The sequence below is a fragment of the Pezoporus occidentalis genome, unplaced genomic scaffold (genome assembly GCF_034315485.1).
Source record: "Pezoporus occidentalis ecotype Australia unplaced genomic scaffold, CSIRO_AGI_Poc_V1 ctg246, whole genome shotgun sequence".
Classification (NCBI taxonomy): domain Eukaryota; kingdom Metazoa; phylum Chordata; class Aves; order Psittaciformes; family Psittacidae; genus Pezoporus; species Pezoporus occidentalis.
This window is the reverse complement of record NW_026914350.1, coordinates 572501-597395: the sequence shown is the minus strand read 5'-3', so window position 1 is coordinate 597395 and position 24895 is coordinate 572501. Positions and strand designations below refer to the sequence as shown.

General features: G+C 42.3%; 2 long non-coding RNA genes across 6 annotated transcripts in view; one reads left to right on the top strand and one right to left on the bottom strand.

Annotated features, from left to right (window-relative positions):
* Positions 1 to 24895, top strand: part of LOC134165713 (uncharacterized) — a 34998-nt gene that overhangs the window by 4942 nt on the left and 5161 nt on the right. The window contains exons 3-5 of one of the 5 annotated variants that reach the window (XR_009965623.1): positions 3184 to 3255; positions 14078 to 14121; positions 14831 to 17569. This is a non-coding gene — a long non-coding RNA (uncharacterized LOC134165713). Of the gene's footprint in view, positions 1 to 3183; positions 3256 to 4085; positions 4583 to 10075; positions 12333 to 14077; positions 14122 to 14830; positions 17570 to 24895 lie in introns of those variants that run through there. The other 4 variants (XR_009965625.1, XR_009965627.1, XR_009965626.1 and 1 more) reach the window with 4 other exon arrangements.
* The window catches only part of LOC134165714 (uncharacterized), a 40450-nt gene that overhangs the window by 10677 nt on the left and 4878 nt on the right, over positions 1 to 24895 (bottom strand). The gene's annotated exons all lie outside the window — the stretch shown is intronic.

Here is a 24895-nt window from a genome sequence, read left to right as displayed (position 1 = left end):
TAAGGGGAGATGATGAGGGGAAAGGAGGGGCAGCCATGAGGGGAGATCATGACAGAAGACCAGGGATGGCTATGAGGGAAGATCATGAGGGGGAAGGAGTGGCAGCCATGAGAGGAGGCCATGAAGGGAGAGGAGAGGCAGCCATGAGAAGAGATCATGAGGGGAAACCAGGGGTGGCTATGAAGGAAGGGAGTGAGGGTAAAGGAGGGGCAGCCATGAGGGGAGACTGTGAGGGGAGATTGTGAGGGGAGACAAGGGGTAGCCATGAAAAGAGATTGTGAGGGGAGAGAAGGGGCGGCCATGAGTGTAAATTGTGAGGGGAAAGGGAGGGTGGCCATGAGGGGAGATTGTGAGGGGAAACAAGGGGCGGCCATGAGGGGAGATTGTGAGGGGAAACAAGGGGTGGCCATGAGGGGAGATTGTGAGGGGAGACGAGGGACGGTCATGAGGGGAAATTGTGAGGGTAAAGGAGGGGCAGCCATGAGGGGGGAGTGACCATCATGAGGGGAGATCATGGGGGGAGAGGAAGGGTGGTCATAAGGGAAGATCATGATAGGAGAGGAGGGGCAGCCATGAAGGGAGATCATGAGGGGGGAGGAGGGCAGCCATGGAGTGTGAGGGGTGGCCATGAGGGGTAGGGATGGCAGCTATACAGTATAGGCCACTATGGGGGACAGATGAGGGGTAACTGCAAGTGGGGATCATGAGGGGCAGGCATAACGGGAGTTCAGTTTGCCGTTAGTGACATGGTTTAGTAGCGGGCTTGGCAGTCCTGGGGTAACAGCTGGACTTCATGATTTTAAAGGTCTTTTTCAACCTTGTTAATTCTATGATTCTATGATATCATGGTCTCTGTACACCTGAGGTCTGGGCTGCACACAGGCATGAACATGAGGATGTGTGTCCTCAACCTGCTCTCAGGACAAAGAGTAGTGTACAGAGGACTCACACTTCTGCAGCAGCACTAAGGCTGCAGGGTTTTCATACATCCTTACCTGCCCAAAGCTCACAGATTATTGGCTACAGTTTTTGCTGTTTAATCTTCTATAAGTATATAATATCCCGGCAGATATTTACATGACTTTCAGTCTAAAACAGCGATCTCAATTGACTTCTTAGTGGTCCCTGGCTCTGTTGCGCTTGTCTGGGAGGGGAACCAGTGTTAGCAATGCCTAGGGGGTTATAAATCCAGATTATTTCCTGATTATTGACCAGATATTTCCTCTGGCCTGTGCAACTTCTGAAAAAGCCTTTCATGCTGCTGTGAAACACAGTGACCCAGAGGTGGGAATCTCGAGCTCTTGCTGCCCTTGGTGTGTCTCTCCCACTTAGGGAGAACCACAGCCTGCAGGTCAATCAATCCAGCACTCTGTACAGACACAGATGTGTTCCTGAGAGGGCTAACGGGGTTGACAGGACAGTGCTAAAGGCATTTCTGCAAGAGTAGTTACTACTTGGATCTTTTGGAAACCACAGCATACAGACAAATCAATCACAAACTAACCACAGCTGGCAGTAGATAGATTCGCACCTCATGAATGGAAGTGAATTGTCTTCTTGTTTGGTAATTCAGTTGTTTATTCCCAAAATCAGTTTGCCAGATTGAATCAGAGCAGATTTCTGTAACTCAGCACTGCAGAGCACAGCTCGTGTGAAAAAAATACTCCAGTCTTCTTTGAACTTCTGAGTATTTTGACCTTCAGAACTTGCACCATGAATTTTTCAATTAAGTAGCTCATAATTAAATCAACTGATTAAATAAAGAATTTTTAGTTGATAAAGTACCATTATGCACTCAGATGGCATAGGGGTTTTAATGATATGTAGATTATCCCTAAGAACATCTTAATCCTCCTACACAGCTTCCTGGGTCCCCCCCCTGCCCGCAGGCACATCGCTGGCCAGGTAACCCACCCAAATGAGGCATGGTGGCCCTGGAGACAAGGATTCAAGACACTTTGTCTCTGCTCTTCGTTCCATGGGTGCTGGCAGTGTGTACTGCTGTTTTGTGCCTTCATTTTCCCCTCCAAAACGAAGCTGTGATGTCCCCTCAGCTATGGGGTGTTCCAAGAGGAGCATGATCTAAATCATCCTCAAGATTCAGAGCCCCACTGTACAAAGGTATATTCAAGCAGGAAGGGAGGAGCTGTCACCAGGTATTTTTCATGTGTGAGAAAAGCTGAAGAAAAACAGGAGGCAAAGGAAAAATGGACATTTCTTGAGCAAGTATCAGGAGACGTGGCTTTAATGAAAGCAGAGGGTTTTGGCTGAAAGATGGCTGAAGAAGGCTTGCAGTTGAGAATGAATCATAGAATCTTAGAATCATTTAGGCTGGAAAAGATCTTTAAGATCATCGAGTCCAACTGTTAACCTAGCACTACCAAGTCCACCACTAAACCATGTATTTAAGCACCACATCTCCATGTCTCTAAAATACCTCAAGGGATGGCACCTCCACCACTTCCCTGGGCAGCCTGCTCCCATGCTTGATAATCCCTTCAGTGAAGAATTTTTTCCTAATATCCAGTCTAAATCTCCCCTGGAACAGCTTGAGGCCATTCCCTCTTATCTTACTGTTTGTTACTTGGAAAAAGAGATGAACACCCACCTCACTCCATTCTCCCTTCAGATAGCTGTAGAGAGTGAGAAGGTCTTCCCTCAGCCTCTTTTTCTCCAGACTATACAACCCCAGGTCTCTCAGCCTTTCCTCTTCACACTTGTTCTCCAGACCCTTTACCAGCTTTGTTGCCTTTTCTGGACCTGCTCCAGCACCTCAATGTCTCTCTTGTAGAGAGTGGCCCAGAGCTGAACACATTATTCAAGGTGCGACCTCACCAGTGCTGAGCATGGAGGGACAATCACTTCCCTAGTCCTGCTGCCCACACTGTTTCTAATACACACCAAGATCCTGTTGGCCTTCATGGCTGATAGGGCACAAGCTGGCTCATGTTCAGCCAGCTGTCTACCAACACCCCCAGGTCCTTTTCTGCCAGGCTTCTTTACAGCCACTCTTCTACAGGCCTGTTACGTTGCGTGGGATTTTGTGACCCAAGTGCAGGACCCACCACTTAGATGCCCTCTCCTGTTGTTTGATTTGGCTTTTTAGCAAGATATGCTGGTTTCTGTGTAAGTAAGCTTACCTAGAATACTATGGTTCACATTAATTTCTCCCTTTAATATCAGCAACATCCAGAGCTCTCAGTCCTGGTTCACCACTGGGTGGAGGCACCAAGAGACATTGGATGAGAAGCTGTGGTGTGACTATTGCAGATATCTCAAGCCCACGTCCCCCTTGTCCTTGCTTGAGCATAAGGAGCATTCTATTGCATATGAACTTCGGCTGGCTTTGGATCATTACCAAACCACACCAGGAAAAGCTGCTTGACTTAGAGGTGTCATTTGGCGTACCCTTTCCCATCCCTTAAAGGCAAGCACATGACAAAACACAACGAAAAGCTGTTTATCAGAGGACAGAAACAAAGGACTTAAATTTTTTCTAAAAGCTTTTTAGGTCAGTTCCCCAATGCAAATCTTTCTTCCAAATGTAGGACTCAATATGCTACATAAAGCCATACCTACTGCTCAGAGTCTAAATTTAGACTCTCTTCAGAACTGAAATTACACCAGAGGAAAAACGTCTAACAATGGTCTTTATTTAATTTGACATATTCCTCTTCAAAAACTTCCCTTGCAAATTTCTTTTGTGTTCTTTTAATAGAACAGTTTCTTTCCTTGGTATAATTCAAGTGTGGCATAAAGTGGGAGCTACCCATTTAAAAACACATTCATGCACAAGCAGAAAGATAAAAGAAGTCTCAAACAACCAAACTGCTTAATGTTGCAAATAGAAAATTAGAAAGAAGAGGTAAGAAGAAAGAGGAAAAACAAAATGCTTGGAATAAAAAAAAAAAAAACAAAGAAAAAAGTTATGAAATGTTTTGCTGATTCTTCTCAAGATAAGGATGCATGTAATTTTTATCATATTGTCAATATTTTGATACTGTCATTTAAATATTTCAGTATTGAAACAACCTGGAAAGTGGTAATATCATATTAATAATTATCATTATTATTATATTCCACAGATCAGTTCCCTTTCATGCATGCCTTCGGTCAGTATTCCTTCTGTGTTTTGTTTCACTTTCATGGAAGCATATAAATGGGAGCAGAATTTGCTGCTACTCCTACCAAAAGCCATAATTGCATGTTTCAGACATGAGAACTAACTCCTGTATGATGGACTGTGGTGACGCAGACAACAGATAATAGGATCAGAGTAATCAAAACCAAGCTTCTTAGAATCAGGCAAATGTGTTTAATAACCAAGAGGCACCCAAATCCATAAAATAATTCATACCCTGAAACGGCACTAAGTGGAATGTTTTTGAAAACATTTCCAAGATGTATTACTAGATTTTTAATTCCTGAACTGTGCGTACAGCACATTTGTTTGATTTAGTGCCTAAAATAAACTTTTACTACTTTTTATTCCTGCTAGCACTGAAACAATTAGCACAATGGAGCATGTATGAGACTGCCCCTTCCCCCCCCCGCCCAACACAGCTCTGAAGTGCAATCGCCACTGTGTGTCCTTAGCTTCACAACTGTGGCCCCACTGGTAGATTTCTCAGGGTGGTTGGACAGGGGCTGCAGTTTTGGTCAGTGTTAGGAGGAAGAGAATGCAAATACAACTTTCCAAAACTCAGCAGATAGGTTTTGTGATATTGAAATGTAGGTGGATCTCAGAAGGGCATTTAAAACAAGTGATAGAGACAAGAGATGTCAGACTCTAGATAACTTCTGAGCAAGATACAGTCCAGATCATCTGATGATAGTGTATGTGAAAGGTGTGACCCTGGAAGAAGAAACAGAGAAAAAGATCAGCTAGATAGAGGAGCAAAAAGAGTTTACTTCCCTGAAAAAAAAAACAACAAATGAAGCCTATGAATAGGCAAATGATGAGAGGACAAGAAAGGGATTCAGCCCCAATCTGAAGAAGAGAGAAAGAGGCAGAAGTGAAACAAAGAACAAGAATGAGCCATAGGATGTTGCATGAAAAAAAAAAAAAAAAAAGCCAGAGGACTCTGTAAGGTTTTTTTGCTTTAATTAGGAAGAGGAAGATCTCTGTGACCAATGATTTTTATTAAGATTAATTGGGAAGACTGTTGTCAAAGTCAGATTTAGACAAGAGAATGGGTACTGACAGCTAGGACGTGCTGTAGGGCTGGAAAGGATCCTAACTGGAAAGAAAGAAAATACACTGGCTGTCTTTCATGATAGGCCAGATGGCACTGCCATAGTCACATTAGAGGTGATCAGGGATGGCTGCCATGCAAAAATGCAGAAATTAATGAAGTTACAGGTGCCCTTCAGTAGGCAAAGAGCAAAGGCATGAGTCAAGATGTAGGGTACACTGACAGCTCATGAGCCAGTGCTATTAACAAGGTTCTGGGATATGTGACCCTCAAAAAGGGGTTCACAGGATGAGAACCACTCTTGGGAATGGACTCTACATGGATAACTCCTAGAATTGTGGTCTCATGACTGATAAGAGCTTTAAACTAGAAACAGAGGATAGAGGATTGGGAGACTCAATCTCCATGCCTGATTCTAACACAAGGAGAAAAAGGAAAATCAGATAAATGAGATTATTAAAATGGGTAATAGGACACAGAAGAGGAGAGGAATAGGCAACAAGAGAATATGGAAATAATATTGAAGAGAGGAATAAATGTTTGTGTGATGCATTAAATGAAATTTGCTATTTAAAACTGGATTAAACCAAAGAAAATCAAGAGAAATGCTGCACATTAAGACCAGATACATATAGGAAGTAGAATCTCTAGTGCAGAACAAAAGAAAAGAATATTACAGGAACAATAGAAACACATTGGACGAGTAATCTTGCCTCAAACAAAGGCATTGAAAGATATGCATTATTTAAAAAAGAAGAAAAGGTTAAAGGCGGTGAGGTAGCAATTCTCATTAACTGATGAAGTAGACTGAAAAGAAATAAGAATTGATTGCTTCAGTAAAACCCAGAAACAGTCTATGTCAAAAATCACTTTTAGAAAGCCTGGAAAAGACAATCCATGGGAATTAAAATAGGGTCTGCCATTCACTCTAATGGTTGGATCTTGTTATGGCTGAAGAGCACCATCCTACTACAAGAAACTAACAGAACACATCATTAGAAGAGTTTCAAATTCACCATGTGGTAAGCAATGCTTCCAAATACAGTACAAACTATCCTTGCATGAAAGGGACAAATTTCTACTGCAAGTAGACCCAGGCTCTAGAGCAACATCACATTAGATACGGTTCTGGAAGTACCAAACCACTCCAAGGTAATTGCTTGTAGCATAGAAGTTTGGTCTAAGTGACCACAAACTGATTCAATTTTAAATAAGCAGAAGAACAGAAACAGACCTAGACCCATGATCTGTGAGTTTAAACTTGAAATGTCCAGCAAAACAGGAAGTTAAATCTTAAGACTTCTAGGATCTGAATGTAGCAGGGACTTGGCCCCAAAAGTACAAAAATTCCTATGAATTTGCAGCCCCATCCCATTTTCCTTACACACAACTAAGGGGAAAAAAATCATTGTGGAGTAGAACGAACGTCCCTCACAAAAAAAATATGAGGGAAGAGCTGATGTAAAGCAAAAGAAGGAGCTGAGCAGAAAAGAAAAACCTATTTAAGGTCCAAAAGTGCAAGTCTGAACTACAACTGCTTAAGACTCAGGCTGTGGAAGATCCTGCCAAAGAAATACACAGTGAGTGTGCATCAAAATAAAGTAATCCTATGGACAAACACATACAAATAATGCTGTTGGGACATTTTAGACAGATAGGAAAAGCCTCACACTCGCAGGCACTTGTTCTCATGGGGGACTTCAACCACCCTGACATCTGTTGGAAGGACGGTACGGCCCGCACAAGCAATCCAGGAGGTTCCTCGACTGTGGGAAGACAACTTCCTTCTGCAAGTCATAGAGGAGCCGACAAGGAGAGGTGCCATGCTTGACCTCGTGCTCACCAACAGGGAAGGGCTGGTTGGAAATGTGACACTCCAGGGCAGCCTTGGATGCAGCGATCACAAGATGGTTGAATTCAAGATCCTCAAGACAGTGAGAAGAGCGTGCAGCAAGCTCACTGCCCTGGACTTCAAGAGAGCAGACTTTGGCCTCTTTAGGAACCTGCTTAGTAAGGTTCCATGGGATATAGCCCTAGAGAGCAGGGGGGGGCAAGACTGTTGGTTGATGTTCAAGGATCACCTGCTGCAAGCTCAGGAGTGTTGCATCCCAACTAGAAGGAAGTGCAGCAGGAGGGCCAGGAGACCTCCTTGGGTGGATAAGGAGCTCCTGAGGAAAATTCAAATGAAAAAAGAGGCTTATAAAAAGTGGAAGCAAGGACAGGTGGCATGGGAAGAGTACAGGGATGTTGTCTGGGAAGCTAGGGACCAGCTTAGGAAAGCCAAGGCCCAGTTAGAATTAAACTTGGCTAGGGATGTGAAAGATAACAGGAAGGGATTCTACAGGTATGTAGCAAATAAAAAACAGACTAGGGACAATGTAGGTCCTCTCAGGAAGCTCTCGGGAGAACTGGCTACACAGGATTTGGAGAAGGCTGAGGTTCTGAATGACTTCTTTGCCTCGGTCTTCACTGGCAAAGGCTCTGACCGCACCACCTAAGTCTTGGAAGGTAGATGCAGGGACTGTGACAATGAAGACCTTAGGCCCACTGTAGGAGAGGATCTGGTTTGAGACCATCTTAAGAACCTGAACATGCACAAGTCCGTGGGACCTGATGAAATCCATCCGCGGGTCCTGAAGGAGATGGTGAATGAAGTTGCTAAGCCATTGGACATCATATTTGAAAAATCATGGCAGTCAGGTGAAGTTCCCAAAAACTGGAAAAAGGGAAATATAACCCCCATTTTCAAGAAGGGGAAAATGGATGACCCGGGGAATTACAGACCAGTCAGTCTCACCTCTGTGCCTGGCAAAATCTTGGAGCAGATTCTCCTGGAAGGCATCCTAAGGCACATGAAAAACAACAAGGTGCTTGGTGACAGCCAGCATGGCTTCACTGAGGGGAAATCCTGCCTGACCAATTTGGTGGCCTTCTATGATGGGGCTACAGAACTGATGGACAGGGGTAGAGCAGTTGATGTCATCTACCTGGACTTGTGTAAAGCATTCAACACTGTCCCACATGACATCCTTGTCTCTAAATTGGAGAGACAACAATTTGATAGATGGACCACTCGGTGGATAAAGAACTGGCTGGATGGCCGCACACAAAGAGTTGTGGTCAATGGTTCAATGTCCGACTGGAGACCAGTAATGAGTGGTGTCCCTCAGGGATCGGTGTTGGGACCGGTCTTGTTTAACATCTTTGTCAGTGACATGGACAGTGGGATTGAGTGCGCCCTCAGCAAGTTTGCAGATGACACCAAGCTGTGTGGTTCAGTTGGTACACTGGATGGAAGGAATGCCATCCAGAGGGACCTTGACACGCTTGTGAGGTGGGCTGATGCCAACCTTATGAAGTTTAACCATGACAAGTGCAAGGTCCTACACCTGGGTCGGAGCAATCCTAGGCACAGCTACAGGTTGGGCAGAGAAGAGATTCAGAGCAGCCCTGCGGAGAAGGACCTGGGGTTGCTGGTGGATGAGAAAATGAACCTGAGCTGGCAGTGTGCGTTTGCAGCCCAGAAAGCCAACCGTATCCTGGGCTGCATCAAAAGGAGCATGACCAGCAGGTTGAAGGAGGTGATCCTGCCCCTCTGCTCTTGTGAGACCTCACCTGGAGTAGTGTGTGCAGTTCTGGTGTCCTCAACATAAAAAGGACATGGAACTGTTGGAACAAGTCCAGAGAAGGGCCATGAGGATGATCAGGGGACTGGAGCACCTCCTGTATGAAGACAGGCTGAGAAAGTTGGAGCTGTTCAGCCTGGAGAAGAGAAGGCTGTGTGGAGACCTCATAGCAGCCTTCCAGTATCTGAAGGGGGCCTATAGGGATGCTGGGGAGGGACTCTTCATTAGGGACTGTAGTGACAGGACAAGGGGTAACGGGTTAAAACTTAAACAGGGGAAGTTTAGGCTGGATATAAGGAGGAAATTCTTTCCTGTAAGGGTGGTGAGGCACTGGAATGTGTTGCCCAGAGAGGCTGTGAATGCTCCATCCCTGGCAGTGCTCAAGGCCAGGTTGGACGAAGCCTTGGGTGAGATGGTTTAGTGTGAGGTGTCCCTGCCCATGGCAGGGGGTTGGAACTTGATGAGCTTAAGGTCCTTTCCAACCCTAACTATCCTATGATTCTGTGATTTTTTACTGGCCCTCTGTTTCAGCTATCCCATTGTAACTCAATTTTTACCAAGACCTGCTCAGCAAAAAGCAGCATATCCACTTCTAAGTTTTACACTGGAAAGATCTGTGAAGCCTATGAGCCTACCCTGTCCCATGTCATTACAAACGAGTTAAATCTGGTTTTAATTTGCATGGCACTGGATTTGAAGAAGGCTTAGTTCCGTGACTCCAGTATGAGCATTTACTTACCCAGGTATATCAACAGCACCATAAATCATCTTACCATACCAAAATACCTTTGACTGCATAAACTGCATAAGGGGACCCAGCACTCTCTGTGAGCTTTTATTTCTATTTCATAGTGGCTGTTAGATGGCCTTTTGGAGAGAGCAGGGTAGGCAGAAATGGTTGACAAGAAAAATAGGTAAGGAAAGGGTAAAGAACAAGGGTAAAGTACAGCTGCAGTACTGTGATGTGAATAGACAGGAGAAATCACACACTGAGGATGATCTTTAGCCCCTGTAGTGTTTTGGGGGCAGGAACAGTGTTTAACACTGTATTTAAGTGGTGACTAGTGCAAAGAAGTATTGACCTTTGGGTTGAATAAATGTGACTTTAATATCTACAAAAAGAACAAGAGTCTTGGGCCTCAGCTACTGTTTACACTGAGCACACCAATGTGTGCCATACACCACGAACCTCAGCAGTTATAGGCAAGGCCTTCTGAGCACATCAACTGGACTAGGCTGTCTTTACTTCATCAGGTGCTCCTGGGAACACTGAACCCACAGCTAAGTGGAAGAATCAAAATCAGATGCCTGACTGCATCCAGAGTGAGCCCAATATAACCACAGCTCCTGTTACTGAAGGGTACCTGGTCTGGCTGGAAAGCAACCCAGGTGACCTGTAAAGCCCAAGTCAATTTTACATGACAATCCCACTGAGGGTCTGGGGTAAGTGGCACTACAGAGCACCACACATGGTGGGCAGGTTTTCCCCAGGCAGCATCCCAGCATCAGGGCTCAGTGTAGCCCTATGACCACACTGGAAAGCAAATTATGTGGGCAGTAGTGACCTGCACCACTAGCACAAGGCACAGGGATCCTTTGCAGTCCTTTACCAGTCCTTCGATCCCTCCAGGGCTATCTCACAGTGTCACTGGAGTTTTCCCAGTCCAGACCTTCCTCCTACCACTGCTACACCTGTGCTGGAAATGGCTACCTGCTCTGCCACTTCAACATGTTGTGGCACATGATGAAGATTCCCAATACCATCTCCCTAGAGAATCCAGAATTTCTTTTTTAGGGTTACAGAAACTTTTAAAAACATTGGATCTCACACAGGGCATATGGCTCCACCAGTGTGAAAATAACGTGTGTGGCTTTGCTCCTTCAGGCGACTTCTCCTTTGTGCATCAGGTAAATGATGAATTACCCTGTCAGTCAGAGCTCTTCCTTTCAGGGAGATAAAAAGCATGTGTTTGAATAGAAGTTACTTGGTTTTAGCTGCCTCACAGCCTCATTGATGGATGTGACAAGTTGCTTCTGTGGCACCCAGTCCTGGGAGCTGCACCTTAGATTTGGCATGGGATACAGTGCAGTGCAGCAAAATAGTAGCCAGAGCTGAAGTCTGGGCTTCTGGGCATCACCAAACTACACAAAACACTGCAAAGCCTGCAGGGTGAAGACAGCATGGAGCTGTTTTTATCTCTAAACCCAGTGGCTGACACACGGAGTCCCTGATGCAGGCTGTAGTTCTGCTGGTCTTTCGGCTTTGAGCTTGGCAGATCTACCTGGGCTGGAAGCTGCTGCATTGCATCAGCAAAAAGCTGCAGCCAAGCCAGGACAGATCTCCCTTAAAATTATATATATATATATATACACATGTACATATATACAATATATATACATAAAAGTGACATGGGGAAAATTATTACTAGGGAAAAGTCACAAGCTAGGGAGTGGCCATGTCCTATAGATGTCTTCATGGAGCCCATTTTTACACTTCTCATAGCCACACTTACCAAAGGAGGAAAACGTGGTTCTTGATTGGCAATCAGTTCCAACTCTTTACTGAACTTACCTTCATCCTTATGGCACTACCTTGCTATCCCCATAAATGTCTTATCCAAGAGTGATGAAAGAAACTGTTACAGAGCTCTGCTGGCTCTATCCAGTTAAATGTAATGTGGGGACAGGGTGGTCACTGTTTATGGAGCCTTTATAATGAGGGATGATCCAGAAAGATTTTAACATTCTCATCATCATGAAATGATAGCCCTGAGGGTAGTGAGCACTGTACAACTGGACTGGTCCACTGCCAAAGAGTCTGAAGTTTACTTACAGCATGTGGATGCCTATACCAAACAGTCTGGAGCATAAAGAAAACCTGCACAAGTCCTACTTTATTTTTTACTGTACTGCCTAATAGATGCTTTGTCAAGTTATACATTTCTTGCTGTGACAAATTATTATTCTTCTCCTGACAGGACCTCCAGCTGAGTCTGCTGTGCTCAATTAGGAGTAAATGCATATTCTAATCTGCCCCATGGTGCAGTAACATTTCACTCTGTGGCCTTGGCAAAGGCACCATTTAACTATTTCTGCAGTGGTTTCACATGCAGCACATAATTCTAATGTCAGCAGCATTTCCGTCTGTTCTAGTTTCCGTGGCAGTACTCCCTTAGGCGCTGGGATGTGGACAATTAAAGCCCACTTTATCATTTTGGAACCAATGATTTCCTTCCCCTGATACAGTTCATCACTGCACAGCAGCTGCTTTCACCATCACAATCATCTTTGCCTATCCAAGCCATTGCAGTCTTCTGTTGTGATCACTCTCCACTGCTGGACTTTCAAAAGGTGCCCCAATGCCCCTCCTAAAACAATGCATCAGGTCTTGCCCTTCTCACTAGTCATGACCATCTTCAGATCTCCCCCCATCTACGGCAACAAACAGATCACCTCAAAACCACAGAGCCTATGCTGTATGGAAAATTTTCAAATAAAACATCAAGACTTTTGTGAAATGTCTTCTAATGCTGTAGCAGCACTTGGAAACTACCCAGGCGTGACTCAGCAGCCATGGAGAGCTGATGAGATGGGAACCCACATGACATTACTTTTATGGTACAATATGGCTCTCTTCACTGTTTGCAGGGAAAACAAACAATTAAGGGTTATTTGTGGGGGAAAAGAAAAAAAAACAGTCTAGTGAGAGGAATAAATTGCACTAGAAAAAAGGAAAAGTGAAAGATTCTTTACAGGAAATCAGGATCTCTGTGGAAATACTCAGTTGTGCTCGTACATTCAGAATGATGTCTGCCCAGAGGGATGGCACTGCCCTTTTTGACTGCCTCCAGGCTATTTCTGAACCACTGAGTCTCAGAAATACTTCTGGAAAAATCTTTCATTTCAAGTCCCAATTTTTACCTTTTTGCAGAGGATCTTCTCATATGCTGTTTTACTTACCTGTGGTCAGAGGTTTGACCATTCTAAACCCTTGTTTGCCTAAAACAAACTCATGGTCCCTGATGCATTCAGTAGCCTGAAAATCCCATTAATTATTTGAAATCATGGTTAGCTGAATTAATTCAATGTCTCCCACTCAACTTGGATAACAAAGGTTTGACTGCATTTTTTTTTTTCTTTTAATGTGCAGTGGGCTCTCTGGTACTACTTAGCCTATTAAAAATATATCTCTCCTTTTAATCAGCACAGCAAAACAGAGATAAGCCTTCTGAAAAGGACTTGAAAAGTAGCAGAGGAATTATGTGCAAGTCTGTAGAGTATAGCTGTAAAACATCATACAAAAATTTAATTGGTATCCATGAAAGGCACCAGCAGCTGGGTCAAGAGGATTCTTCATGGAACAGTTCAGCAAGGCAGCAGCAGAACAAATGTTTGCTTTTTCAATGCATTCAAAGCCTGTAGTGGAACAGCACTGCTGAGTGATCAAGCCTACTTGGTCTTTAACTTCTCCACTATGGCCTTCGAAGGTTGGCCAGGGAAAGGGATCAAGGAGCAGTCTGATAAAATGCCTCAAGTTAAAGGTTCAAGGCTTTGCATTGGCAAAAGCAGCCAAAGCAAGCAAATCAACCCAGTCTGAGATTAGGATTGCTGTACTTAACATTTTAAGAAATGGTCACTTCTTGCACTGCACTGCAATACATCTGCAAGTCAACAGACTCATCCACTGTAGTTCTGGTATCTAGTAGGGCATCTAGTCTGTTACAAGCAGCTGGGTGATGAGAAAATACGGTGGCAATCAGAGGGCTCTGGGGCATGTTAGCTCCCTGCTTAGCAACAGATCCAGTAGCTACCTTAGACATGAGAGATAAGTACACAACAACATAGAATTTTTTTAATAGCACCTCATTTCCATGGATGAGCACTGAGCTCACACTACACATTACACAACACCACTGGTCATTTTGACACTCTGCGTCACTTCTTTTCTGATGTGGTGGGTGTGCTGCGCAGACCCTGCTATGGGAGAGCTAGCTCAGCTATTAACTCCTTTGGGCTAGTTGTGACTGCTTTTTATTGTAGATCTGTGCCGGATCTGAAACTGTGCCTTAGCAATGAAAAGCTCCCCAGGAGATATGGGAATATCTCATTAGCAAAATTACTTTTTTCCAAGAGTGATTTTTGTGTAAACATAAAGCCCTTCATTTACAATGAAAACATTTCAGCAGCCATCTCTTCTTCCTATTTTCACACGATTTGCCAGGAATTTTTATTGTTTTCTTGTATATGTATGGAAAGGAGCAAGATCCTTCAGGAGCTGGCTGATGAGGCACATGTTTCAGGTAATGATAAATACAAATGCAAATATAATCTGGGTGTGGCTTTTTGTTTAGTTGCTTTCGTACTGCTTAATTTGTTTATTTTATTTGCTAGATTAATCCTAGCCCTGTTGTAGCAGGGTCTTACCGGGTTGTGGTATCACATGTGGCTCACATCATAGTCAAATAACTTTTGGGGTGAGGATTACATAACCTTGACTTGTTTTCACAAGCACAAAATTAGCAAAATTGGGAGATTGTCACCAGGCCTTGAAAGAAGAATGAAGGAAGGAGATTGGATAAGGCAGGAGAAATAGAATGTGCAGCATTTTACCCCTCCAAACTGTGGAAATAGCATAGAGGGGCTCATCAGAGACTGTAGGTCCTGTGCAATTCACAGAAATGGGCTGTAGTATAAGGATCACCTGGAACAACCCTGTCTGTACAGCCCCAGCACAGCTGGTCAGGTCAGAGCACAAGCAGACCAATGGACAGCCGAATGATTGTGCATGACAACAGAGACATGGAAATGCTCTTCTCTATCAAAGGTGACTGTACAGAAATCCCTGTAAGTTTGTGTGGATTAGGATCTAGATGCTCACCTCTCTTTTCCAAGGGACATTTTGTTGCCCAGTTTTCATTGAGTTAAACTCATGTAACTAGATCTCAGCTTCCTACCCCAGTGATACTTTAAATGCAAAATTGAGACTTGTTTGTACTTTCTTGGTGACAGATTTCTCAGCCTAGAAGAGAGAAGGATGAACAAAAATCTCAGATCAAAGCCTTGATCTGGCAAATGAAATGTTACTCAACAGCAGCTAGGAGCTACCAGCCTTCAACCAATAAGCACTGAATGAGCAGCATAGTTATCTGGGAGAGAACTTCCTTCTGATCATAACTATCTCAGGGAGAGAAGCATACTGATAGCCAGACTTCGTGCCACCATTTCTATCATAACTTTGGAATACGTTTGACAAAGTAGGTCACATTAAAAACCTGCAGTTATGAGATCAAAAAGTACATATTAGTCCAACAACCAGTGCCAGGGTTGAAGGCAAAATGCAGCACTCCTACATCCCAGTCCAGTACCCTGTCAGAGATTGTTTTCTCCAGGCTTTCTTAGCTACCCCTGGATGCAACAGCAGCATATTTGCCCGCTGCCTCCACTTCAGTGATACTCACCTTCAGAAAAAGGATATCAGCTAATTAAGAGCAAGCTCTCTGATGATCAGTTCATTTGCAATTCCTCGCATTGGGATTGCATAATACAAGGCATAACACCAGCCACTCCAGCAAGAGAAATCGAGAGAGATGTGCAAATGGAGAGAGGAGGATTTGTCCTTGAGGGAGGACGTTTAGCATACCTAGAAACACATTTTTAAAATTAATTGATCCCCTTAAGGAATTGTGAGTGATGGATTAGAGACTTTAACCGGGGAAGAAGTCTGTGATACTGTGTGTTTGAGAAGGCACTGAAAAAGGATGTGAGTTTGCAGTCTCATGTGCTTAAGCTAAACCATCAGCCTCGGTGTGGAACATATTCATTGGCTGGAGAAGGAATGGATCAAGGGGACCCTTGGAGCTATGTGCAAGCAGAGGAGGATCTGTGGCACCTATTCCTGGCCAGCCGGCCAGCTCTGAGAGCAGCTGTGTGAGAAGCAGAGAGGGAAAGCAGCACCAGAGAGGAATATAGCATGCAGTGGTATTTTAAAAACATATTCTTGACTCTGAGAAATGTCTAGATAAGCAGGATAGCAGATGATATGGAGATTTCTTATTTTAATGGAAAAGAACAGCAGGACATTGCTTCAGATGTGCTTCCTTACTAAATCTGCCTGTTAGTTGTCGAGTCTGAGTCATCTCTATCTTAGTATGCAACATGTTCCACCAAGTAATGAGATTTCTTTGAGTTTCCACTGTATTAGACTTCTCTACACATCAAATATTTAATAAGAATTAGCATCCAGCCATCCTCCCTCCTCCCCGCCACAATAATATTAACTTCGACTCAGACACCAATATTCTGCAATTCACAGTGCTGTGAAGGGTAAGTGAAAAAGCCCTGTATATTTTTCCAAGGGATTTGCTGTGCTCCTCTGCAAACACACAGTAATTGAGAAAAAGGATGACCGACAGAAAAAGACACAGTAAACTGAAGGTGTGAAAAGAGACTTCTCATTAGTCTTTGTGTCAGTTATGGTATCTGAGGAACAATTTCATAGCAATAGCATATTTATTTGATGTGGCACAGATATCTGGGCTCACTGTTACGGATGGCATTTGCTCTTTATGCTTAAAGTACCTCTTTAACAAAATGGCACTCCATAAAAATTTAGTGTGTTCCTACTGTAATTAAAAAGCCCTAGTCATTTTTGCATTTATGATATAAACTATAATAGCTGTAAAATCCTGCAATTAATTTGCGCCAACATTTCATACTTGAGAAATTCTCATTACAAATTTCATTACTTATTCACTTATCTGTAATTTCTCCTATATAACCTAAAGAATATTAACAAATTTAGAGTCACTTTTGCTCTATTAAAAGCTAAATAGAAAAGCCTTTCACCTAGCAAGCCAATCGTGGTAACATTCTCAAGCCTGCTCCAAAACGGCAGTGAGCCACAGTCAGGCTATACAGAAAGAGATATTCTTTATGAAGTACAAGCCATAACCAACATGCAAAGCCCTTTGGAAACTGTGTGATGTATCCTTAGCTAATCCACTGCACCTTCATTAGTTTAAAAGCATTAAAAGGCTTGAATGTCTTTCTTAACTATGGCTGTGAAATTGACATGCAGCAGGGCAGGACAGGCAATAAAACAACAAGGAAACAGTTATCTATCCAGGCAAGAGCAACTATGCAAAGTCCAGAAAACAGGGATTCTGTTTCCCCTTCCCTCTTCAGTTTTCTTCCCTGCTGCTCACAGTCTTAATTCGCTCTCTGGATGTATGCAGGACTTCAAGGGCTGTAAAATCTTAAGGAGCACTGAGGAAAAGCCCCAGTTTTCCTCCAAATAAACAATGGTGCTACTAAAATAAGACAGAAGGACTGGCAGAAGAGGGCTGCACATGTGAGCCCATGGGAGAGGGAGAGGAACTTCAGCTGCCCTGTAGTTTCTCCTGGCTGCTGAATTCTGACTGCATGACAGCAAAAACACCCAACTGCTCTTGAAATTTTGACCATGTCTTCTTCATGGCTATATGTTCTCTGTCATCTTCTCTGGGGCCAGTGCTCCAATCCTGCAGATGCCAGAACTCTGCTGAAAGCATCTTAAGTAAAGAAAAACATCATCTCCAAGACCGCTGACTACTCCTTGCTCCATCCAAGTCCAGTCCAGCTCTGCCCAACTTCCAAATGGCAATTCCAAATATGCTTTTCATGAATTTTCACCCTTTCTATTCATTTAAAGTCATTTTTACTTATAAGAGGATGCTCTACTCCTTTCCCATGTTTTTTCTGTGTTTTTGCAGGACATTCATTGTATTAATAGGCTACTTTTTCCAAGTCTTGCATGCGATGGTAAAATATGACAATAGAAGCCAGCAAGGAGCAGGCAGGAAAGGTTGAAGCTCAGACTGGCCCTCTGGCAAAAAAAGGAATAAAGACATTTTTTAACTCATAGTGCAAAATCTACAAGTACAACTCCACCTCCAAAAAACTGCCTGCTGAACAATTTGTATTACAGCCCAGTAACACAAGCTTTGGACATGCCCTGAGTATTCTGTGAATTAATGAAATAAGAATAAGCAATGAGGAAATAAGTAACGATGTCCTAAAGCTTGGGTAGGCTGAAACAAGAAAAAAAAACTGGGATACCATCAGCTTTAACTGAGAACCCTTAGAAGTATGCAATTAAAGATTTTATTCCCATGAGAAGAACTTCGGCTGACTTTGCATCTTGACTTTGCAAACAGTAGGAAAGACATTATAATACATTATGCAAAAGAGAAATATTGTGTAAAACAAGGCTTAAAAACAAGTAACTTCACCTCCCTGAAACAGAAGAAAGCCCAAACACAGTGTACCAGGACAGTGTCACTTGTTTTCCATGAAACTATATTCACAATGCAGAGAGGCTCAAATGTAAGTATATATGTATGTACTATACAAAGACATATAATTTCTCCCCTTCCCGACAATATATAACATTATATTGACATTTTACTAGACTTTGTGCCACATTCATTTTATTTCAATCTGTAATTAACATCTACAAAATTTAACTAGGAGACAAGAAATTACTATTCTAGCATAAGTAATCTTGCTTCTCAAAATGGCAGCTTTAACACAACCAACAATACAATTCATACAAGAGAGAAACTGTCATACTTATTAGTTTTGTGTGCTCCATCTTTTACAGAATATTATGGTGTAAATTGAAATTTTATATGATTTAATAAACTTATATGATAGCCAAGTACCCACATAACTGTAACAAACTGTACTCCTCTCTTAATCAGGGCTCTTGGTACATGCGGGATGCTCTTTCATTATTGAAGCCTTAGCTTATGGCAAACCAGACACTATTAAAGTACCTTCAGAAAAGTACATTTGCAGCACCACAATCCTTCAAATATATAGCCCTGAATTCTGAAGGATAGTTGTAAAGAGGAATATAGGATCTACCTTTCTTCTAAAATGAATCAACTTTGCAAACAAGTTACCCAGCAGAATTTCCATTGTGCTCCATAATAAAACAGTGGCAACAAAAAAATATACACACCTACAGACATACATGGGGTTTTGTATCAAGCTGACAGACACTAAAATGGAATAACAGAAAAATTGAGGAGAAAGAAAGGTTTATCAGACCTCCAAATCTCTGTTTAGTTATGTAGAGATAATACCTAAGATTTATTTTGTCTTTGGTGCACTAGCGGCAGTATGTGATACCGGCTGCCATCTTTCCAAAAGTTGCTGGCCCACCTAGATTAATTGTCCTCTGCAGAAAGAACAGTGACGTGCAAGGCTTCTGGTTTGACCTAAAAGCCTTCTCCTTAAAACGTGTAAATTCTTTGCATATATCGGATACACACGCACTACTCTGCAGCTGCATTAAGACCAAAGATCATCAATACTCTGCTGTTCTTTATATTCCAGGTACCACCTTCTTACTTGCCAGAATTATGACACCCTTGACATTCTTTCCTGTAGAAGTAATTAGGGTCAATATTTACCCTGTCTAGTAATTAGGGTCAATATTTACCCTGGTTATCTGCAAGAAAGTACCAATGAAGGAACAATTCAGTTAGGCTGCCACATTTCCTAGGAGCCACCCTCAAGCGTTTGCAAACAAGTCTAGTGAATGAAAGATGTTCAGTTGCTCCCCTTGCTGCATGAAATGCCAGCAGAACTATAAACAGGGATTTTCAGAGGCAACAGAGTTGTCACCATTTTTTATTCTCTGCTTCTATGTTTTAAACATGAACTTCCACCTGAGGCTTTTAATGTATTTTTGCACTCTAGAGTGCAGGCCATTGCACCCAAATTCATGCCTGAAGTACATTTTTCATGTTTGCAATACTTTTAGAAATTATGTTTATGGAATATCCTTGGAAGAGAATGAACTCTTTATTCATAATACATAAGTTTTACATTTTTAATAACAGAATTAGACCTTCACTGATTTTATAACTATACTATTAGCCAACACACTCTAGTTTTAAATTAATTTGAAATAACTCACACAATGACTTTCTGCAGTCTGAATTGGAGAAGCATGGACTTTGAAGTAGGCAGAGACTGTTAAATTAAGCAGTAATTGCAGCTACCACTGATGAAAGCACATAACAGTTTCCCTATTCCTTTGCCTGGATTTCTTCCGAGATGGCAGAATGGATGAGCTGCTGATCACTTTTTGCTAAAATCTGGCTTCAGAACTGGCACAGAGGTCTCTGAATAAACTGGATTTCTCAGTATATTTTCACTACTCTTTGTATCATGCAAATAGGTTTGTTTAAAAGCATAGTAATAATTTATGTGTACACCAGCATGGAGTCTATGCTACCTTCTTACAGAATAGCTTTATTGGACTAGCGCATCCCATTCTCAGTAGGATCACGTCCCACCGTGGCAGGAGATGTGAGATGTGCAAATGCACATGACTAGAGACCTCTGCAGATGTCAGTGACTCACTGCTCCAAATGAAGGAAAGCTTCCCTTCAGGACAGCATTTAAATACATGTGGGTGCTCTCCTTGAGAGAAGACTTAAATGTTTGCCAATGCCTAACACAAGTAGGACCTAACTGGAGCTTTTAGGTGCAGCTATAATATTATTATTAATTATTACACAGGCCATATTAACCCATAGGGTATCCACATGCTTACCTTCAAGACTGCTAAGAAACACATATGATCATGAAACAGAAAATATCTTTGGGGAAATAATATTGTAATAAATGTCTCAGTCACTGTGCTGGATCCTAACAGCATGTAGAGGGGTTACATTTACAAGACACAGGGTCTGCAAATAAGATATGGCATTATCTTGCAGCGGAAAAATCTCATCTCACCCCTCCCTTCCAAGCCCACTAATGTCTTAAATTTTCATAGGGCCTTATACTGCAATACTGAACTCAACAAAGCTGTTAATGTAAGTGCTACTACTGCAAAGTCAGTGTCTGTAGTGATATACTCAATATCTCCATGTACCAGGTGAGGAATAAACTGGAGTTGTTAGGGTTTGCCCACTTCAGAATTAGGTACTTTCTTTGCTGCAAATATTTCCATGGCATATTTGAACAGACCAACACATGCTGGGAAAGGCAACTAATGCTGGGTAGTTTCTAACCACAGAGGAGAAAAGGTTCTCTACTTTTGAGGACTGACAGGTCCTCATATGATAAACCTGTCAGAAGTGTTACCTAACATTGTTGTCTGCATGGCAATCTGTTTCCCAGTAACACCGGTTCTGAGTAGCAGTAATAGAATTAATTATACTTCATTTTGCTGTCTTTAACAGTATTGACCAAATTTAAGAACAAATGAGAAGCGCTTATCAAGCTTGAAGAAAATAATCCATCAGTGGCACAATTTAAATTCTCTGCAGTTCTCTTATTAATCAAAGTAACACTTACTATCCTATCTCCACTTCCCATTAACAGTCATTAAGCACTGTTGCTGATTGAAGCAATTTCTTTAGGGATCTCAACCTCATTTTTAAGAGAACCTTCTACAGTGGAAAACAATATCATACAGGAACAGCGACTTCAAGAGAGGAAGAAGGTTCTTCAATCATGTTCTGACCTTGACATTTCTCTGCAGCAGAAGTTCACCAAGTACACAACCAACGTGCTCCAAACTTCTGCTGTCTTTCTTCCGGCAGCACCAGTGCCCCTCTGTTAACTAGGGGGAAAACCACCACTTCCAAAGACGGTAATAGCCAGCAGGTTAGGTGTCTTTTAACAACTGTACTGGCCTGCATCGGTGATTATTATTTATAGAGCCTTTTCATACACGGGGAACAATAAACAAAAAAAGAAATCATGAGATGCTCATTCTGTCACCTTACTGTCAACCCTCAGAGAAATCCAAGCAGGATAAATCTCAAAGGTTATATGGTACAGAAAAGATTTCTGATGTTGACTTTCTCTCACCATTATAAACAATGTCACAGATTGATAGCTTTTGTTGGAACAAATGCAGTCCTTCTCAGAGGAAGCCTAGCACACGGATGTAACATAAAGGGGCAGGGAAAGCCTGAGCTATAAGCACTGAGCTACAGCAGCACAGATCAATATGTGTTCAGGGCTATGAATACATTGTCTGAGCTCTACACTGTAGGTGACACACAACCACACAGGGTAACAAAAGACATTTTATGTTTCAGGGGGATCCTGTGAGTCTCTGCACTCTAAGGGAGTTTGTTCTGTGGATGAGATTTATCAGGTTCCTTGCAAGGCTCTCAGGTTTACTGATTTTACAAGTCTTCATTTCGTGCCATTGCCCCTAACTCAGCATTTCCTAGAATTTTTTTTATTGCTTTAGACAATTTTAGAGAAAATGCTCCTCTTCCTAAATCAGGAACAATACTGAGGGGCTGGAGAAATCAGAGGTAACTTATATTTGGGCTGCAGTAAAACTCCTGACCTATAAAGTGTCTTAATGATGTTTATGTGCAAGGCAGATGTCATGTTCATCACATCACGATTCAGCTCAGTAAAAGGTGTATCTCAGAGCCTGACTTGGATCTCAGCATTCTACATCTCTCTCTGAGCAAGACATCTACTGACTGGACATTTTTGTCATGTACCTGTATGCTTTTTGGCCTTTAAACACAAGTTTTTCTGGCTGGTGTATGGCTGTGGCCATATAAAACCTAGTATCAGCCCTATTCAAGCCAAAGCTCCAACATTCAAGAGCTCGTAAGATCGATCATAAATGTTCACACTGTGAACTGTTTCCAAAGTTTGCCACCCATCATACTGACTGAGTTCACTTTATCCTTTCAGGGAAGGAAAATCCATCAGTGGTACTAAATATAGAGACATCGCTTCTGCTTAAGAAGTACTTGACCTGCAAATTAGTGGGTGCCAGGGAATATTTTAGGCAAGTATCACTGGATATCTGCACAGATCTCATTCTGTCAGTGTCTCAGTTACCAAAAAATAGGTTACTGGCCTCAGTGGGCATTGGGCCTATCCCAGTGCGGCTATTTCATACCCACTGCCACGTCCCTCCCACTTCAGGAGAAGACAGAAAAATGATTCAAGTTTGGCTGTGTGCTCTGTCTACTTAGCACCTCCAGTTGTATTTTTACCTGATGAAATTACAGTGCAAACTGGGAATTTAGTGGCCAAACCATGTGTTGATTTTATTTCACATGAATAAATGGTAGGCTAGGTATCAGGCGGGCAAAATTCAAGTTAAAATTAAAGTAAGAACAAAATGCCACTTAATTTTCATGCAGCTAACTACACAATTCCAGACTCCATGATAGGAAGTGTTACACTAGATTTTGGATCAATGTAATACCTACTCCCATTAAAGCACTTAAAAAGGAAAGCATCTTACAAAGTGTCCCACTAGGTTGACAAATTTACAACACTATGAATAGAAAACCAGAATTCAGCACTGCGCTCAGGGAGCATGAATGGATTTCAGTTCTGTAGTGTTTCATCTATATGAAGAAGGTCAGATAGTCTATCACATACTTTCTCACTTTCTCAGCTCCACTTGCTACAGACACGTGTTAAAGTAAATTAACAATCAATTGTGGAGTGAATTATGGCAACTGTAGTGGGACTGAATAGAGGCAATGGGAACATACTACATTTAAGCTTCCATCTCTACATACATAACCATTAATGCTAAATATAATTAGGAGAAAAATCCTTTTCTATGTACTGTCATATACAGGACATCACACTGGCAAAGCCCATGGTGTAGAATGGGAACATGTAGCTCTGTTCTTCAGTAGCTCCATGCAGAGGCATGAAGCTGTGCTGGCAGAAAATCTAAAAGCTCTATTGATGTACGTGATTGACACAGTAAAATCATTCAAAACAAAGAAAACATAAGGAAAATAAAAGTAACTGTAGGAAGATATGAAGGCTCATTCTGTGGATAAAGTCTTATCTTCTCTTTCTCCTTTATGAGTTTAGCCATGGCCATAAGTCTCATAAAGCAGATAGAGAGAATACAAAGTCATTAATTGCAGTGCAGCTATTGAAATAATTTATGCCATAGCATCCATAGCTTCCTGTCATCTTTCTAAGGCACTTGGGCTACAGTAACTATGTATCCTAATAAGTTAACTCATTGCATTATATAGCCTGTTAGTCAAACGAACTATTGGGAACAATCTGCTCCCAGTCAAGCCAGAGAAGGCTGTTTGTTTAACTACAATGATATTTTACAAAAAGTAAGCACATTTAACACTACTGTTATAGGGCTGTAGATATTTTTGTCTTATTAAAATGGGCAGATATATGCCAGGACAAGAGGGAAAAGGCAATTTTTATTCTTATGCTTTTAATTTTTAATGTGAGCACCATATTATGATAGGCAATTCCAGCAGACCTTACATAGTAGAAAAAAAATATGTATCTCTGCACGGAACCAAGAGCTGAAGGTCACTTGCCTTACAACTTTACAAACGGTTCATTGATAATGACACAAGGGTGAGGCAAATAAATGTAACTAAAATATACCAAAAACAATAATAAAAACCCACCGGCTTTTGTTTACACTGGAAGCGAGCAGGAACCATATTACCTCTGCAAACTATTTTCACTTAGCACAATTCAGGTGGAATTATTGCCATGACCTTTTGAAAATGTAAAAGCGTGAATCAGTAGCCTTTCAGAGGCACAACTGCAGGAGCAGAACAGGCCACGCTGTTGTGGTGTGCATTTCTGCATCAGAAGGCAGCCGAAACCTAATTATCGTCAATCACATCGAGGTAAGTCAAGGCAGTGACAAACGCTTTGCAGGTGAGCGCAGGTGGGCACGTGCCTATGGGGATGCCTTTGCACACACAAGCACGTACCCGCAGCTCTTCCGACACCTGCAAATTGAGATCTTAAAGTGAGTTATAGGCAGTGTCACTCATTTACAATAACTAACACCGGTCTGCCAGAAACAGCAACCCACAAAAGATGTAAGGGGGGCTGGCAGGCTGCCACCCTCCCACAGACCTTGAGGCCACAAACCACACTGCATCGTTGAGGTCATCACAACGTTTACTTGGACTCCGGCCATCCAGTATTAAAAACTAACAGTTGGCCAATCAGCAACATTGCTCAAGACCGAGGACAATGCAGGAAACCTCATTTTGATATTTCTGTTTCCTA